The sequence below is a fragment of the Hippocampus zosterae genome, chromosome 1 (assembly GCF_025434085.1).
Source record: "Hippocampus zosterae strain Florida chromosome 1, ASM2543408v3, whole genome shotgun sequence".
Classification (NCBI taxonomy): Eukaryota; Metazoa; Chordata; class Actinopteri; order Syngnathiformes; family Syngnathidae; genus Hippocampus; species Hippocampus zosterae.
This window is the reverse complement of record NC_067451.1, coordinates 35,539,032-35,556,399: the sequence shown is the minus strand read 5'-3', so window position 1 is coordinate 35,556,399 and position 17,368 is coordinate 35,539,032.

The window sequence follows — 17,368 nt, the reverse complement described above, 5'->3', positions numbered from 1 at the left end:
ACAAAGCACGGCTCATTGACCCTTATGATGAATACAATAGATGTACCAAGGTTTCCCTTGCCCGGACGCGGGTCACCGGGGCCCCACTCTGGAGCCAGGCCTGGAGGTGGGGCTCGTTGGCAAGCGCCTGGTGGCCGGGCCTACACCCATGGGGCCTGGCCGGGCACAGCCCGAAGAGGCAACGTGGGTCCCCCTTCCCATGGGCTCACCACCCATGAGAGGGGCCAAAGGGGTCGGGTGCAATGTGAGCTGGGCGGCATATGCACCAAACAGCAGCTCAGCATACCCACCCTTTTTGGAGTCCTTGGAGGGTGTGCTGGAGAGTCCTCCTGCTGGGGACTCCCTTGTTCTGCTGGGGGACTTCAATGCTCACGTGGGCAATGACAGTTAGACCTGGAGGGGCGTGATTGGGAGGAACGGCCCCCCCGATCAGAACCCGAGTGGTGTTTTGTTATTGGACTTCTGTGCTCGTCACGGATTGTCCATAACGAACACCTTGTTCAAACATAAGGGTGTCCATATGTGCACTTGGCACCAGGACACCCTAGGCCGCAGTTCGATGATCGACTTTGTAGTTGTATCATCGGATTTGCGGCCGCATGTTCTGGACACTCGGGTGAAGAGAGGGGCGGAGCTGTCAACTGATCACCACCTGGTGGTGAGTAGGCTCCGATGGTGGGGGAAGATGCGGGTCCGTCCTGGCAGACCCAAACGTATTGTGAGGGTTTGTTGGGAGCGTCTGGCGGAATCCCCTGTCAGAAGGAGTTTCAACTCCCACCTTCAACAGAGCTTTTCCCATGTTCCAGGGGAGGCGGGGGACATTGAGCCCGAGTGGACCATGTTCCGTGCCTCTATTGTTGAGGCGGCCAATCTGAGTTGTGGCCGTAAGGTGGTTGGTGCCTGTCGTGGCGGCAACCCCCGTACTCGCTGGTGGACACCAGCAATAAGGGATGCCGTCAAGCTGAAGAAGGAGTCCTATCGAGCCTTTATGGCCTGTGGGACCCCAGAGGCAGCTGACGGGTATCGACTGGCCAAGCGGAACGCGGCTTCGGTGGTCGCCGAGGCAAAAACCCGAGCGTGGGAAGAGTTTGGTGAGGCCATGGAAGCCGACTTCCGGACGGCTTCGAGGAAATTCTGGTCCACCATACGACGTCTCAGGAGGGGGAAGCAGTGCACCACTAACACTGTGTACAGTGGGGATGGGGCGCTGCTGACTTCGACTCGGGACGTTGTGAACCGGTGGGCAGAGTACATCGAAGACCTCCTCAACTCCACCATTCCTTCCTTGGAGGAAGCAAAGCCCGGGGACTCTGAGGTGGGCTCTCCTATCTGTGCGGCTGAAGTCACAGATGTGGTTAAAAAGCTCCTCGGTGGCAAGGCCCCAGGGGTGGATGAGATCCGCCCGGAGTTCCTCAAGGCTCTGGATGTTGTGGGGCTGTCCTGGTTGACACGCCTCTGCAACATCGCGTGGTCAACAGGGAGAGTGCCTCTGGATTGGCAGACCGGGGTGGTAGTCCCTCTTTTTAAAAAGGGGGACCGGAGGGTGTGTTCCAACTATAGAGGGATCACACTCCTCAGCCTCCCTGGTAAGGTCTATTCAGGGGTGCTGGAGAGGAGGGTCCGGCGGGAAGTCGAGCCTCAGATTGAAGAGGAGCAGTGTGGTTTTTGTCCCGGCCGTGGAACAGTGGACCAGCTCTACACCCTTAGCAGGGTCCTCGAGGGTATGTGGGAATTCGCCCTACCAGTCTACATGTGTTTACCGAACCCCCTGATACGGGCTGTTCGGTCACTATACCACCGATGTCAGAGTTTGGTTCGCATTGCCGGCAGTAAGTCGGAATCGTTTCCAGTGTGGGTAGGACTCCGCCAAGGCTGCCCTTTGTCACCGATTCTGTTCATAACCTTTATGGACAGAATTTCTAGGCACAGCCGAAGCGTTGAGGGGGTCCGTTTTGGGGGCCTCAGTATTGCATCCCTGCTTTTTGCAGATGATGTGGTGCCGTTGACTCCTTCAAACAGGGCTCTCCAACTCTCACTGGAGCGTGAAGCGGTTGGGATGAAGATCAGCATCTCCAAATCTGAAACCATGGTCCTCAGTCGAAAAAGGGTGGAGTGCCCCTCCGGGTCGGGGAGGAGATCTTGCCCCAAGTGGAGGAGTTCAAGTATCTTGGGGTCTTGTTCACGAGTGGGGGCAGAAGGGAATGGGAGATCGACAGGCGGATGGGTGCAGCGTCTGCTGTGATGCGGACGTTGTATCGGTCTGTCGTGGTGAAGAAGGAGCTGAGTCAAAGGGCGAAGCTCTCAATTTACCAGTCGATCTACGTTCCAACCCTCATCTATGGTCACGAGCTATGGGTCGTGACCGAAAGAATGAGATCCAGGTTACAAGCGGCCGAAATGAGTTTTCTCCGCAGGGTGTCCGGGCTCTACCTTAGAGATAAGGTGAGAAGCTCGGTCATCCGGGAGGGGCTCAGAGTCTAGCCGCTTCTCCTCCATATCGAGAGGAGCCAGATGAGGTGGCTTGGGCATCTGATTCGGATGCCTCCTGAGCGCCTCCCCGGTGAGGTGTCATACCCCACCGGGAGGAGACCCAGAGGAAGACCCAGGACACGCTGGAGAGACTATGTCACCCAGCTTGCCTGGGAACGACTCGGGATCCCCCGGAAAGAGCTGGACGAAGTAGCTAGGGAGAGGGAAGTCTGGGCTTCCCTGCTAAAGCTGTTGCCCCCGCGACCCGGCCCCGGATAAGGGGTAGACGATGGATGGATGGATGGATGGATTAATTGAAGGACACTATAACACAAATGATGAGCTGGCCTCAACTATATTACCCCCAACCCGCAAAACACGGCCCACCAAAAACCAAAACAGAACCCCAAGTTCTTTGATCAACTTCAATGTCATATCAGTTGACAATGGCGACCCCACGGAGACACAGACCATGAATGCTAAAACATAATTTACGCGATCATAGCCATGTATTTAGTGTGATTTGTTTATTATTACATTAATTGAGCTACAGTATTCAAAATAACTTTACGTGACATAACGTAATATCTCGCTGCATATGAATGAAAATGAATGAAATGCTTTGTAGATACGATATTCCTTTATGTAAATTAAGGAAATTATGAAGGTAAAATTGTGTTGTGATGAACCAACACAACAAACAATTTAGCAAAATCAGCCCACTTTGCTGTTTACATTTGCCTCAATCGCTTTTAGGTGGGAACTGGGATGATCCAAGTGGGATAAATCCAACTTCCCATCTTCCTTGAATGTAGAATTATACCGACCTACCTAGCTACCGACATACCTAACGTCAAACTTGCTTGCTTGCTTTCTACCTCCTTAGCTACCTGGCTATCAAGCAGGCTAGCTAGTTAATTACCTAGTGAGCGAGTGATGTATCTCTAGCTTCCCACCTACCAATCCAGCTTGCTACCTATTAAACTACCTACCTACTTAGCTACCTTCCTAACTAGCTAGTTACGTACTTGCCTAGCAAGCTAGCTACCAGCATACTACTTATCTAGTTATAACTACCTATCCAGCTACCAACCATATATTGCATACTAATTTCCAATTTGTCTACCAACATTCTGTAGCTCCTACCCACCTGTCAAACTAGCTACCTACCTACTGCCCCTACACACCTATCAAGTGCTTCACCATACTAACCAACTAACCAACCAACCAACTAACTAACTAACTAACTAACTAACTAACTAACTAACTAACTAACTAACCAACTAACTGACCAACTAACTAACTAACTAACTAACTAACTAACTAACTAACTAACTAACTAACTAACTAACTAACTAACTAACTAACTAACTAACTAACTAACTAACTAACTGACTGACTGACTGACTGACTGACTGACTGACTGACTGACAAGCTACCTACACCAACAGGCCAACCAGCTTCCTGACAAACAATGACACACTGTATCTGTATATGCCCCTGTTTTCTGTGCACCGGGTAAGTAAATATATTTCGGACTCATTTGTGTTTGTAAATCAACCTAATGTATCATCCATGTTATTTTGAATCATGTGTGGGTCTCCCGCTACTACTGCTTCCCCCAAACCAAACATGTTGTCCAGATGGCAGCAGTCAGTCAGAGCGTTGGTCATGTGGGATCCAGATGACACACGGATGGACGGATGAACACGCGGTGAAGAGCGAGCCAAAAACAACTCGCAGGTGATGCAAATATTTTGGCCCCAAAAACAACTTCCATGTCACAATGGTACACTTGGGAAGAGCATGTCTTAACTCCAGAGGTGGAATAGCTTAGAATTTCTTTTTAATGGATGCAAATACCATCATAGCCTGGATACCTCTGTGAAATGTTAGGAAATTTATAGGAAAGTTATGGAAAAAAAGTATATTTTACTGTCATAACTTTTTGCAAGTCTCGATGATCTTTTTACAATGTCAAGGTTCATTATTTTTCAGTGTGGCCTAGTAAATATGCGTGGCAAACAAAATACGTAGCACCACTTCCTGAGATGTCAACAATACAAACACAAATGGAACCATATGCGGTAGGTAGCACCATGACCTCGTGATTAGCACAGTCAACCTCATGGTTCTGATTCATATTTGTGACTTGCAAATGAAACGGTTCCATGCTTTTTTTTTCCATTTATGTGACGAAAACTACTTTCTCACTTTTTGGTTTAGAATGGACAATGCGGGACAACAAACACAGCACAACAGTTTTAACAATTGTGTTCCGGCTGGAAATGAGCAGTGTTTGCACACACTACACGTGAGGATACCGTGACATTGGAGCTCTTATTAATAGTGGCGTTAAAAGCGCAGGAAAAATGGAGTGGTGTTTATACGTAGCCAGACAAAACACATCATGAAGATTTAATGCCAGGCTATAGTGAAACTTGTTATAATCGAAAGCAGCTGTTTTGTCTGTACGGTTGTTCACATGTGACAACTGTGACAATTGTGGATTACAAGTTTGGAAATAGTGTCATGAAAGGCGTTTATGGGCACTTTAGTTTACCTTAATGAGAAAAACGAAAATCTTGAGACCAACCAAGTAGTGGTTCTTAAGACATTTAACTGGAAGACTTTTGCTTTCTTCAAAAAAATTCAAGCATTCATTGTTGCCCTCGACCCGTGGGCTCCTGTTGTTGCCTCCATTTTAAGCGTCCTTTTGCAAAAGTAGCTTCTGGCAGCAATCGTAAAAGAATAAGCAAAAACTGAACCCGCTGTCGTGTGCTTTGTCTTGGCGCAGGTAATTAGGGTGTGACTTGAAATGCTTTTGCTTCTTTTGTGCTAAAGGCTATGTCTAATGTAAAAATATTGTTTTGGTGACATCTTGTGGCTACTTAATGCCAAAGAAAAGAAGTAGGATTGAGCGGAACAGCTTATTTAGCTAGCATTGCTCCTTCATTGTATTTGAGGATTGACATCTTTTGCAAGACCCCAAGCTACCTGTGTCATTGGTGAAATATTACTCTTCCACCACCAGCTTATTTTCACACTCCCAAGCCCTTGTTGGCTGGATATTTCACAGTTCATAGAGCATTATTGTTCGATGACAACAGCAGACGGCCAAGTCCAATTTCGTCAATAAATTGACTCATTGTGTTTGAATTTAAATTCAACTTCTTTGTGGGTTTAACAGTGATGACAGAAGTTAGATGTGGAAAGAAACACGCAAGTCATTTTATTCCAGTTGACGACCAGGTCTTAAAATTGGCCAGTTAAGTCTAACCCAAGTACCCCCACCCCCTCACCTGAATGCACTCAATAAGGCTTATAAGGACCTTGCCATCTGTCATAGTACAATGCTGTGTACATGGATGTGTGTGAACCCTGACTGGCTCAATCCAAGGGTGACAGCGTGGGCCCCCAGACAGGCACTCGGACCGTTGTGTGAGCAGGTGATGTGCGGTGTGTAGGTCGTTCCAGTTTTTAAGATAGAAAAGTCTGTTATTGTCATACAGAGGCCAATGTCAGCTGCCGGCCTGCGGGACAGATGTGTTCCACGTGGAGGGTTCCCGTCTGCGGACTGTTTACACTGGCCGCTTACGATGGCCGCATTGCGGTATTCCAGTGAAAGTATGACTAGTATTCTCGCTGGCTGTTCCCAGGATAATTTTTCAAATTCAGTCAGATTTGCAACTTAAGTCTTTGATAGCAAAAAAATCACAATTCGCTCTTCACAAATTTGCTTTGTTTTCTGTGGGAGCTGTCCTCAGCTCTTTGCAGCATCTTGTCACATTTTTGGGCTCCTTCTATAATGCCAACGCACAGGATGGCTCCAAAGCCCTCGCTAACTCGTTAACTGGCTAATTGTTGAAAAAGAAACGTGTTGAGATTATACGTTTTGTTCTAAGATCTTTGTTTGTCGGGGAGGAGCTAAGTTGGGTCTTTCAAAAACATTCTGGCAAATGTAGAAATAAAAATAAAAATTCTCTGTCAGGCATTTTATTTTTACCGTTAATGCTATAAACTCAAATCATTTGTCAGCCATATTTTTACTCGGAATGCAGCAAGTTGAATTAGAAATGATGTTTCATTCTTTTAAATAATATTTTTTGTGGTATATTAACATTCTTAACGATTAAACCAATCGGAGGCTGCCCGAAGTTGGTTGGGATAGTCTCCAGCACCCCCTGCGACCCTTGTGAGGATAAGCGGATCGGAAAATGGATGGATGGATGAAACTCTTCACTGCAAGGCTTTTTTTCTAACACACAGCCGATCGTGGCTAACAATGGCTGACAACGCCACATAAGAAGCTCAACAGAGGGCCAATTTCTCTCTACAACAGCATAGTGCTAATATAAACGCTAATGGGCTACTGCTAACAGTTGAAGCATGTGTGTAATATGTCACGCTAAAAGGCTGCTAACACAATCCTTTGTTTTTACCTTCACTTTTAAAACTGTTTAATTTCATTTTAAACACAAATGACAGAAAAATGTTCCTTAAGGCAGGGTTTCCAAACGTTTTTTGAGCCAAGGCACATATTTTACTGTACAAAAATCTCACCATCAAACAAAAACGTCACTCAAAGTTTAAATACATAAATAGTGATGATGTCATCTCAACTGAGTTACAATTTACTCCGCGTGAAATATGGACCTGCGTCATTACAGCTATTATTCTGTTATATAAATGGCAACAGTTGGATACACAAGTATATTGTACCTTCTCCCATATAGTGGAAGAGCATTTCATTATTCTTCCTGTCACCATACATCTACGAAGTAAATAAATAATTTTTAGGACCAAGTAAAGGAAATTGATTAACTTTCTGCGACAAACCTGATGATCTGTCACAGTGGTTGTGAACCACTTCACTTCAAGCATTGCCTGCGCAAGTAAGTATTTTTTTCACATCTCCCTTGCAGAACTTATTTCATGCGAATTCAAATACTAGGTGCACCAGGTGGTAAACATTTCGTTTGCTGTTTGGTTTGTGCGCCAGCATTTGTGCGTCTGTGAGTGTGCGTGTGTAAAAACCTGCAATCTATTTTCTGTCAGATCTGAAATGGCTGTTGGGTGCCAGGGCACGACTGTTTAAGCCCCCCCCCCCCCCCAGCTACTCCTCTCCATTTTGCTTTTCTTTTCTTTAGGTCACACTTTGGCACCTTAAAAGACAGCAGAAGACATGTTGTCAGGGTTCCTGAGTGGTCTTTTATGGTTTGACATCAGCAGGGCTGCTGACTGGTCTTTCTTTGCCACCATCCCTTCCTCTTTATCCATCATGGTCTTCATCTCCATCCATTGATGGCGTGTAGATGAATACGCTGTGAATGGTGACATTGAAGGCTTCATTGGTTTACTTGATTGTCACTGTACCAGAGGACAAGGAACTACATTTGGTCACATCAAATCAATAGTCAAAGGCCTCATGCTGAGGCACTCAACCCATGCCATTTCCCCCTCCTCAACCAGGGAAGAAACCCAATGATGATATTAAAAAAAGGTAAATATTAAAAAAAGAAAAAAATATTGGTATTATATTCATGCTGATTAAAAAAAGTATCCTGTTTTTAAATAACAAGCGAAAAATATTTGTTGGTAAAATATGAATTTAAATTGTATACATATATAATTGGAAAGTGATCCCTTAATTTATGCATATTTTTAAATGTGTGCTTCTCCATAAAATCCAAACCTGGCCTCACCCCCACTCAACCATTTTTAATATGCTTATATCTATATTTTATAATTTTTTAAAATGTATTTTTATACTTTTTGTTCTTCTACTTCTCCCTTTAATACTTTTGCTGGGGTAAATTGGGCATTTCTCCATTGTGAGACAAATAAAGGTTTTCTTATCGAATGAAGCTAACATGGAAATTAATATTCCTCATATGTATGCATTGAACACCATAATCAAATTGAAGAATGTGGTTTGTTCTTATACATTTTTGAAGATGGGAAAAATGAATAAAAAAAAAACGGCGATTATGCCTCAACTGGCCTCTCGGTGTCATGCTTGCACCACGATTTGGCCCAACAATGCAGGCCAACTCAGCATGCGCTAAGACACATGAGACTGAGACCAAAATGTGTGTTCAATTTGCAGCCCAGTCAACAGCATTGTCTCAATTGGAATGTCAGCCAGGGTTATAAGATAAACGTCTTAACTTTTTCTTATCTCACACTTCAGATCACACAAAGGAACCCAGGGAGACAATGACAACAGCTACACTTTCTTTCCACATTCTTAATTGTTAGCAACTTTTTTACACCATGTTCTTTCATGTTTTTGCCTTAAGGCAACAAAAACTATCAACAAACGCAAAACAAATGGGTAATTTATGTCTAAAACTGCGGATACCACTAATGTAAATGCTAATAAACTGCTAACTGTGGTCACTTCACAGTCACGCACATCCAGAGGCTTACGCATTGTAGCATGCAGATGGAGATGAATAAAAGCTCACAAGCAGCTAACAATATCAATAACACTCAAAGTAAAAGCACAACAAATGACCAATGCAAGTCAAACAAAATAAATAAATAAATAAACAATCAGGGGCTGCACTGCTAACTGACCAGTTCACTGCTCACACACATCTGAAGACTTAATACATACTGGAGCAAATACCAAACTGAGGGTAATGGCAGGGTAATGCCAAACAGCGTGCCACAGTAGAGGGGGCAAATATATCCAATTGAACCTCATTACAAACAAACAGTTGTAGTGTTCCAACTTCATCTCTGAAAACAGTCAGCAAATGAAAAGTACCTTCTCTAGTTCAGAATGTGCCTCCCCGAAGCCTTTTACGATCTTTCAATCTGTTGGCCTAAAAGTCTGCCATGATTTTTTTGCCATTACGGATGATTGCCGAAATTGTCAACTTTGCCAATTGTCGTCTCAGCTGAGCTTTGCCCGGGAGACTCCCTTTTGAAATTGAGAGATTAGTCTTCACAGACATTGAGATTTGCTTCCGTTTAAAACATGTTCCGAGACCATGTGCGCTGTACCTCCGGAAGTACAACAATGTACGAGTTGATCTGTAGCGTTGTTAAGCAGCGGAAGGTAATTCCGCGCTGCAAGGTCGCGGCGTCAATTAGCTTCGTAATTAGCTTCGTAATGAAGGCCTTTTCACTATTTTGTGGAAAAAATCTGGTCCCTATAATGAACTTTACTTTATAAAGGTGTTAGTTGAAAATTATCGTGATGGAAGCGGAAACGGGGTACGTTGAAAAGAGGTTTGACTGTATTTTGCAATGCCCTCTTAAGTTGTTAAAGATCACAGTGATTTCCGCTGCTTTATTGCCATGAGTGGTAACAGAATGCAGCCTGATACTCGAGCCCCCCCACCCCGTTTTCTTCCGTTATCTACGTGTCAGCGTGTGTTAGCCACCATTTAATGTGTGTTTACTTGCTGTCAACTCTTGTTTGCTGTGTGAACCTTCAACGTATTAGCTGCTGTTGTAGCCATGTGTTAGTCTCAGCTATCTGTCTGCTTTCAATGACAGCCTCTGTTTGTGGTGTTTGCAGCGCTTTAGCCTCTGGGTGTGCCTAACTCATAAAATGGCCAGTGTTAGCAGTATGTTAGCACTTATATTAGCACACTCTGCTATTGTAAATACAAAGTGGTTGCCTGGTTTGTGGCGATTGTTAGTTTTATTGGTATTGTTGGCCACCGTTAGTTGTGTCTTAGCGGTGGCTGTGTTTACTATGTTCGTTTACTGTGTGCTACAGTGCTTTAGCCTATACAGTAAATGGAATTTTCGTTTACCGTGATTTACATTCTGCTAAGGTTCCACATGATACAATTTGTGTCATTATGACTTGTTTACGGTATGTTAGGTTACAGTATAGTATGTTAAGTTGTGGATTGTGACGTTACATTGCATTAGACGCTGTGCACTTGGGTGTACAATCAAAACTAGCAGTACTGTATTTCCAAAAGTACAGTGCGTTGTAAGTTCTTCCACTTGTCTGCAGCTATCAGAAGCATTTTCTACAACACATGTGCACACACACACACACACACACACACACACACACACACACACACACACACACACACACACACACACACACACACAAGTGCTGTAGGCTCCTCGGTGTGGGGTCGAGGTCATGTTCTCCGTCCAACTTATCAACCTTCCCTCGAACTTTGGCATGGCGCTCTGACGCAATAAAACAGAATCCATCCAGCGAACCCCCCCCCCCCACCCCCCCCACCCCCCACCCGCCATCCCCTTCAGCCTTATTTTATTTTTTTTATTTTTTTTGGTCTCCGAAGTCATTTCCAGGCTTTTCCAAATCCTGCTCCCGTACTGCCTGGCTCATCCAAAAGTATGCTTTCAATAAAGCTCAAACACGGTGCGTGGCACATTCACGGCGCCCGCCACGGCAAGGAATATGTTTACAATTAAAGAAATATTGATGCGTGATTGAGTCAGTGTTGTGTACTGATGTTGTCATGGACTTTGTGCACGTTGCCTGGTAGCGCCATTGTGGGAACACAGGCCATGGGTTAGAACCAACAGCGAATTTCTAATTTGTTTATCGTGATTAATTTAACTTCAGGATCTAAGTTGATTAAAAACACTTTTATTAAAATCTAAATGTGAAGACACCATTTTAAGGTTAATTTTGTTAGACATCTTTGGAATTTTGGGGCTTATTTGTTTTCTTATTTTGTCCTGCTCTGTTATCTTCCATGATGTTACCTTATCCTGGGCTATGTTACGTTAGTTTACCTTTTGCTATTTGCATTACATTGTCTTAGGTTGTTACATTACGTTGTGGTACTGAGTGGTATTTGTGTTACACTATGTTGTGCCATGTTATGCCAAGCAGTATTATTAGCCATTAATTTGGTGTTGTTGGTTTTTTTTTGCGATGTTTTGCTACATTACATTATGCACTATTGTGGCACGTACCATTACATTATGCTTCTTTGCCACACTAAATTGCTGTACGTTGTTATACGTATACATTATGTTAAGATATGTTATGATATACTCTTATGTTACACTATATGATGTTACTTGGTGTTACAATATGTGATGTTAAGTTATATTACGCTATGTGACCTGACATTGTTACATTTCGTTGTGTTATGTTACAATTTGGATGTTTCATTACGTTACATTATGTTACGTGACTCTAGTTTGCGTTATGTTAGATTACATCAACAGCAAACAGCTTGTGCTAGCATTGCTATTTATAGGCCTGCCATTTGAGATACAATGTTACCAATACTATTTATTGATTCATATCAATACATGAACGTATATTGATTTAATTAATGACAATTTGATACGTATCTTGATATGCAGGGTGCGGTATGGTGCTTTTTCATTGTGAAATATATTCAGTTCAATTCCGTGGGAGTATGATTTAGCTCGATATAGTAGGGCTGAGTTTGAGAGAATATGATGCAATACGTTTCTTGTCATTTTACGATATGCATGAACTTGTCAGTAAACATGGCATCTCAGTCAAAGGCACCAGTATAGCTCTCCAATTAAAGACAATTCCATATATATCTTGATATATTTAAAAGTGGAATGATTAGATTTGGTTTGATTCGATGCAAATAGTTTTGTGTTGCACTTCGATTGACATAGTGTAGAAACTGGTCCTTTTAAAACGTAAAATGTTATATTAGTTATCTCATTCTAATCTATGTCTTTTTACCTTTTTTTCCACAGGACCATTTTCTCTAGCGTGTTCAAGACCTGGAGGAGGAAGCAAATACCAACGATGCTACACTACCATCTAATAACACATACCAGTAGAGTGATGACCAGGATTCAGTAGCTTGGAGTCACGCAGATTTATTTCCCTAACAGGTCATCTAATACAGACGTCTGAGGTTCCCTAACAAACAGTCTAGACAAGCTGCACCGCCACTGGACAGACTCGTCACCCTAAGGAGGACAGACAGAATATATTACAACAGATCATTGTTTATTCATGAGCCTAAACTAACGCTGATTGGTCCACGCATTCTGGAGTCCGGTCTTCTTGGTGTTTCCACGTATTCTGGAGTCCGGTCTTCTTGGTGTTTTCCCGCAACTGCCCGTGCAGCAGTGGCCCGCACAGACGGCCGTTATGTCACTCCCTTGGTGTTTTTCACTGAGATAAAGAACTGCCGTTATGTGCATCGCTCCCTAAGATGAAGAACTGCCGTTATGTGCGTTACTCCCTGAGATGAAGAACTGAGAGAACATGTCTGTTATATTCTTACACACTGAATAAAGAGCAATAAAGCGTGGTTAACATAAGCAAAAGCATAAAATGAATTATTCCTTCATTCCCCCTTCTGATCTCTGTGAAGAGATCATTACCACAGTTATCCTGGGGAAGGAACTTAGAAAATTGTTACCATGGTACCTGCAAGATAGAGCACAGTACAGCAAAAATAATCAACTTCATGAGTAATGATCACCACATCGTCCGTCGCATCCTTCTTGCGGGCCTGACCATCCCACCGCCAGCAATCTGGCCCTCAATTCGGGTGGGAGTAGGTCTTCAACCAGGTGAGCCGAGGCCCCACTTTTCACATCCATTTCCACATCAAATGAGGGACTTCGGACTGGGAATATCCCTGAAGCAGGTGCGAGGGCCCTGTTGATCATGCTTCGGAACAAGGGAACAACACAACATAGCAAAACACAACCCAACAATAATATCACTCCAATAATAAGAGCTATTTTCTGCAGGATGTGAGTCCAGGATCCGGAATTAAGCCAATTCATCCAGGTCCATTGTGGATTCTGGTCTTCCTGAGACCGAAGGAATTTCCGCAAATCTGCTACTTTGTGTCGGATTAGAGTCCAATTACCTGTTTCATCGGGGATGTAAGTACAGCAGTTGTCAATCCCTACCGCTGCGCACATTCCCCCATTTTCAGCATGCAGGGCGTCCAATGCTACTCTGTTCTGCATGGCCACGGTCGCCACAGCTTTCAATTCAGGACTGGCTGCTAACTGATCTAGTATTTCACCTAGGATGTCTGTTATGTCCTCCAATACCCACCATACTTCGTTCAGGGACTTCATGGATGAGGCTGTCCCTAACATCGGTATTGTTGTCCCAAAGAAGCCATTAGCATCCCCAAACAATGGTTGCCTACCGTCATTGTCTGAGAAGGGGACATATACCTTTCCTACCGGTCGGTCACCTACCGTGAGTCTGCGTTTCTGGTGGTGCTTGTGTGGGTTATGATGCCCGTATCTACCTACCGTCTCCTGCATCAGTTCTTCCGGAAGCACAATAGATGATGGCCGGGTTACAGCCAACGTGCACGTACCACACCAATTTTCAGGCAGCGTGAAGTAAGTGTGATCCCCACACAACCAGACGTGGCCTTTAGGGGTGGGGAACCCACGTCGATCTGGCACTGCTAGTCGTGCCGCCGTGACATTACCAACTTTTGTGCCCTCAGACACCTTCAACTGGGTAACATTAAGGGTCAACCACCCAGAACTTTCACAGGCATAGGTGGTGCCATCAGCCTTCCCACACCGTTTACGAACTGTAAGCGATCCATCTCTACCGTAGGGGTAGATACTGGGGTCATCTCTAACTAGAGGTGTAGCATTCGTATAGCGCCTATATGTGACCAACAGTTGTGTAGCTTTTTGTGTTCCTACCGGAACATCACCCTCCCGGCAGTCCCGATACAAGCCAACTGGGGCTGGGACTGGGTTACGGTGCAATGTCATACCCTTGTGAATGGTGCGATTCGACATCCGGGAAAAGTTTTTGGGAAATATCCAACGATCGGGGCTAGTATACCTACTCCATTGTATGCACGTCGTCCAATTTGTAGGGACTGGCTCTACCCACTTACTGTTAAACCCTAGGCCTATAGTCGAGATTGAATCATTTATTCTCGTTAACACACATCTAAAGTCGCCGCACTGTGTGACGGCCTTCCTGGCCGCCCACAGCAGGCAAACCATTTTGTCGGCTGCGATGGGTATAGGCACAGAAGTAGGGGCATCTCCAGAATGAACAAACCCAACATGGTGTGCTGACATTAGTGACTTGAGCTGTGTATTTGGCCAATTTCATCCAAGCATTTCCTGCTGGACCATGATTATCAGGTATCAGTGAGCGTCGCTTCCTGGACTCATTTCCTTCTGCAGGCAAAGAAGAGTTAGAGACATGTGACTCTTTCAGATCGTGGGACAATTGTTCACCCCATTTCAATACAATTGGAATAGCAAAACAACAAAAAATGATAAACACAAGCCATGCCCACTTCGGAAGAGATAATGGGCCTATATCCCAAGCCCATTTGTAAAGAGCCTGTATTCTGGTAGTGGGAGGGTCCCAGTCACCGTCCTCACTGTCCGGGGTGCATAGTTCCTGCTTCCCCCCCTTCAGTGGGACCGTCCGTCCCACTCCCCGCACGATGAGGCTTGACGTGCGTCCAATGGTACCACTTCTCACTGCCCTGGATCTTAACAGCAGTAGCAGTCCTATGAGTAACCGCAAACGGTCCTCGATAGCGGGGCGCTGTCCACTTGGAGCGGGTGTGGTTCTTGATGTACACCTGTATAATCTGGGATGTGATGTCTTGAGTAGTTGGCCAATCCCAGGAAGGATAACATATCCTTGACCACCACCGGGCGGTCAGCAGAAAGAATGGACTGGCGTTGGTCCTTAGAGATAGAGGTGTGTCCAGCAGAGATAACTTTGCCCAGGAAGGTGACTTGTGGTCGGCAACATTGTAATTTTGATTTCGAGACCTTAAAGCCACACTCCAGTAGTCGAAGAAGAACCCTAGAAGTCATGTCCAGACAATCTCGTGCTGATTCAGCGCCAATCAGAATGTCATCAACATATTGGATCACCGCCGAACCGGGCAATACTTCAATGGGTTCCAGACAGTCCTTCAGGACCTTGTTGAAAATGCCAGGTGAGTTTCTATGGCCTTGAGGTAGGACGGTGTACTGCAATTTGACCCCTTCATGGAAGAATGCAAATTGATACCTACACTGTTCAGCTAACGGGATTGTAAAGAAAGCATGTTTTAAGTCAATCACAGTGTAGTACTTCATGTCGGGCGTGAGGACGGAAAGACATTTGTGGGGGTCCGGAACTGGGAGCAAGGGAGTGGTAGTCACCTCATTAACTTTGCGCAGATCATGCGCTGGCCTGTAAGAACCGTCCGGTTTGGGGACCGGGTTCAAAGGAGTGTTCCAAGTGGAATCAGATATTTCAATGATACCCGCATGCCACATGTCTGTCAAGGCCTGATCAATGCCCATGTATTGGGCTTCCTGTCTATACTGTCTTTGAGGGACGTACACGTGAGTACCTGGTTGTACCTCTAAGGTGACTGGCTCAGTTTTAATGCACCTCCCGACATCAGAGGGGCCTATGGACCATAAAGTCGAAGAGACGCTGTCCAGCATTTCCTGAGCCCCCTCATGGTCCGTCAGTTCCCTCCCGTGGGACCGCGATAAAATCTCTTCTTCTGCTAAAGCCGAGTCTCGTGTCCTGTCAATTTCAATTTTGTAAGCCTGTTCCTTTTGGCTGAACATCACCCCTGGCATTCCTGATTGCTCCCAGTCCAGGGTGTGGTTTAAACGATGTGTCAGCGGACCGAGTTCCCTGGCCTCATGGCCAGGGCCGAGGAAGAGAGATACATGTGGGTCTGTCAGGGTGTCCCTTTTGTAAAAGGGTCTTACTTCAGGCGGCAGGAGAACTGGAGCAACGACGCCTGTTTTATGTACATAGAAATGTGTGGCCTCAATTTGAAATGTTTTTCCCTTCATGTCTGTATCAAAGGCCAATTGGTACTGTATGTCCATATCCCTATCATAAAAGAGTGTGCAATGTAGGGGATCCCGGGGAGGGGAGTAGGGATGCAGCATCATGAACCAGGATTTCCAGTCCATGATCTTGGCATATAGTCCTTCCATATCAGTGGTTCCTGGTTCCAGCAGAAGCCAGTAGATATTAACTTCAGGGTCCATTGGGTCTTGTTTGAGCACATATAGTCCATGTGTCTGCGTGGAGCTACAAGCCATGGTTTCACCATTGGGCCAGGAAATGAGCATTCGTTCTGGAGTACACTGGATAACTGCTCCTGTGGCTTGTAGAATGTCTCTTCCCAGAAGGTTAACTGGAGTTTGCGGTGAGTGGATTAGCGAGGCCAGTATGGTCTGGCCAGCTAGTTTAAGAGTCAGTGTCTTCGACATGCGTAGAGGTGTAGATCTTCCCGTGAGCCCTGACAGATTGATGTGCTTACTGCTGAGTTGGTGGGGGGCGAGTCGTCGCACCGTAGAGTGTGTGGCCCCTGTGTCTACCAACATCATCAGCTTCTGCCAACCCACCTCCACAGGCACCAGGGGTTCAGGGGTGGGCCCAGGGCTCACTGGGCACCCTTATTCGCAGAAGTCATCCGCGTCATATGGGAAACATCCATGGGAATCCTGCAGGGGGTACTTGCCTCCTCCCCTGGATCGTCTAGTCCATGGGACATCACCACTCTGTGCCGGGTACCTCTGCCGAACACCTTGTCCTCTCATTGGTGTCCTGGGTGCAGCCGGTGCAGGTGGGACATTACAGTCACGGGCAAAGTGGCCAGGGCTTCCACAGTTGTAGCAAGCCTGCCGTGGCCCGTTGGGGCACTCATCAGCCCAGTGATCTGCTGCTCCGCAGGTAAAGCATGACCGATTGGGTGTTCCTTGACGCTGCTGCCTCCCCATCCCCCGTCCGGGCATCCTTCTTTCCCTAGCCCTCCTGATCCCTCTATCTTTTCCCATCTGGTGCACATGCACATTCAGCTGTGTTTGTGGCCCATAAGGGTGGAGTTGGGACGCGTATAAGACGCTTGCGGGTGTAGGGGTTTTGTCTGCGGTTGGGGCTGTTGCTACCATTTGT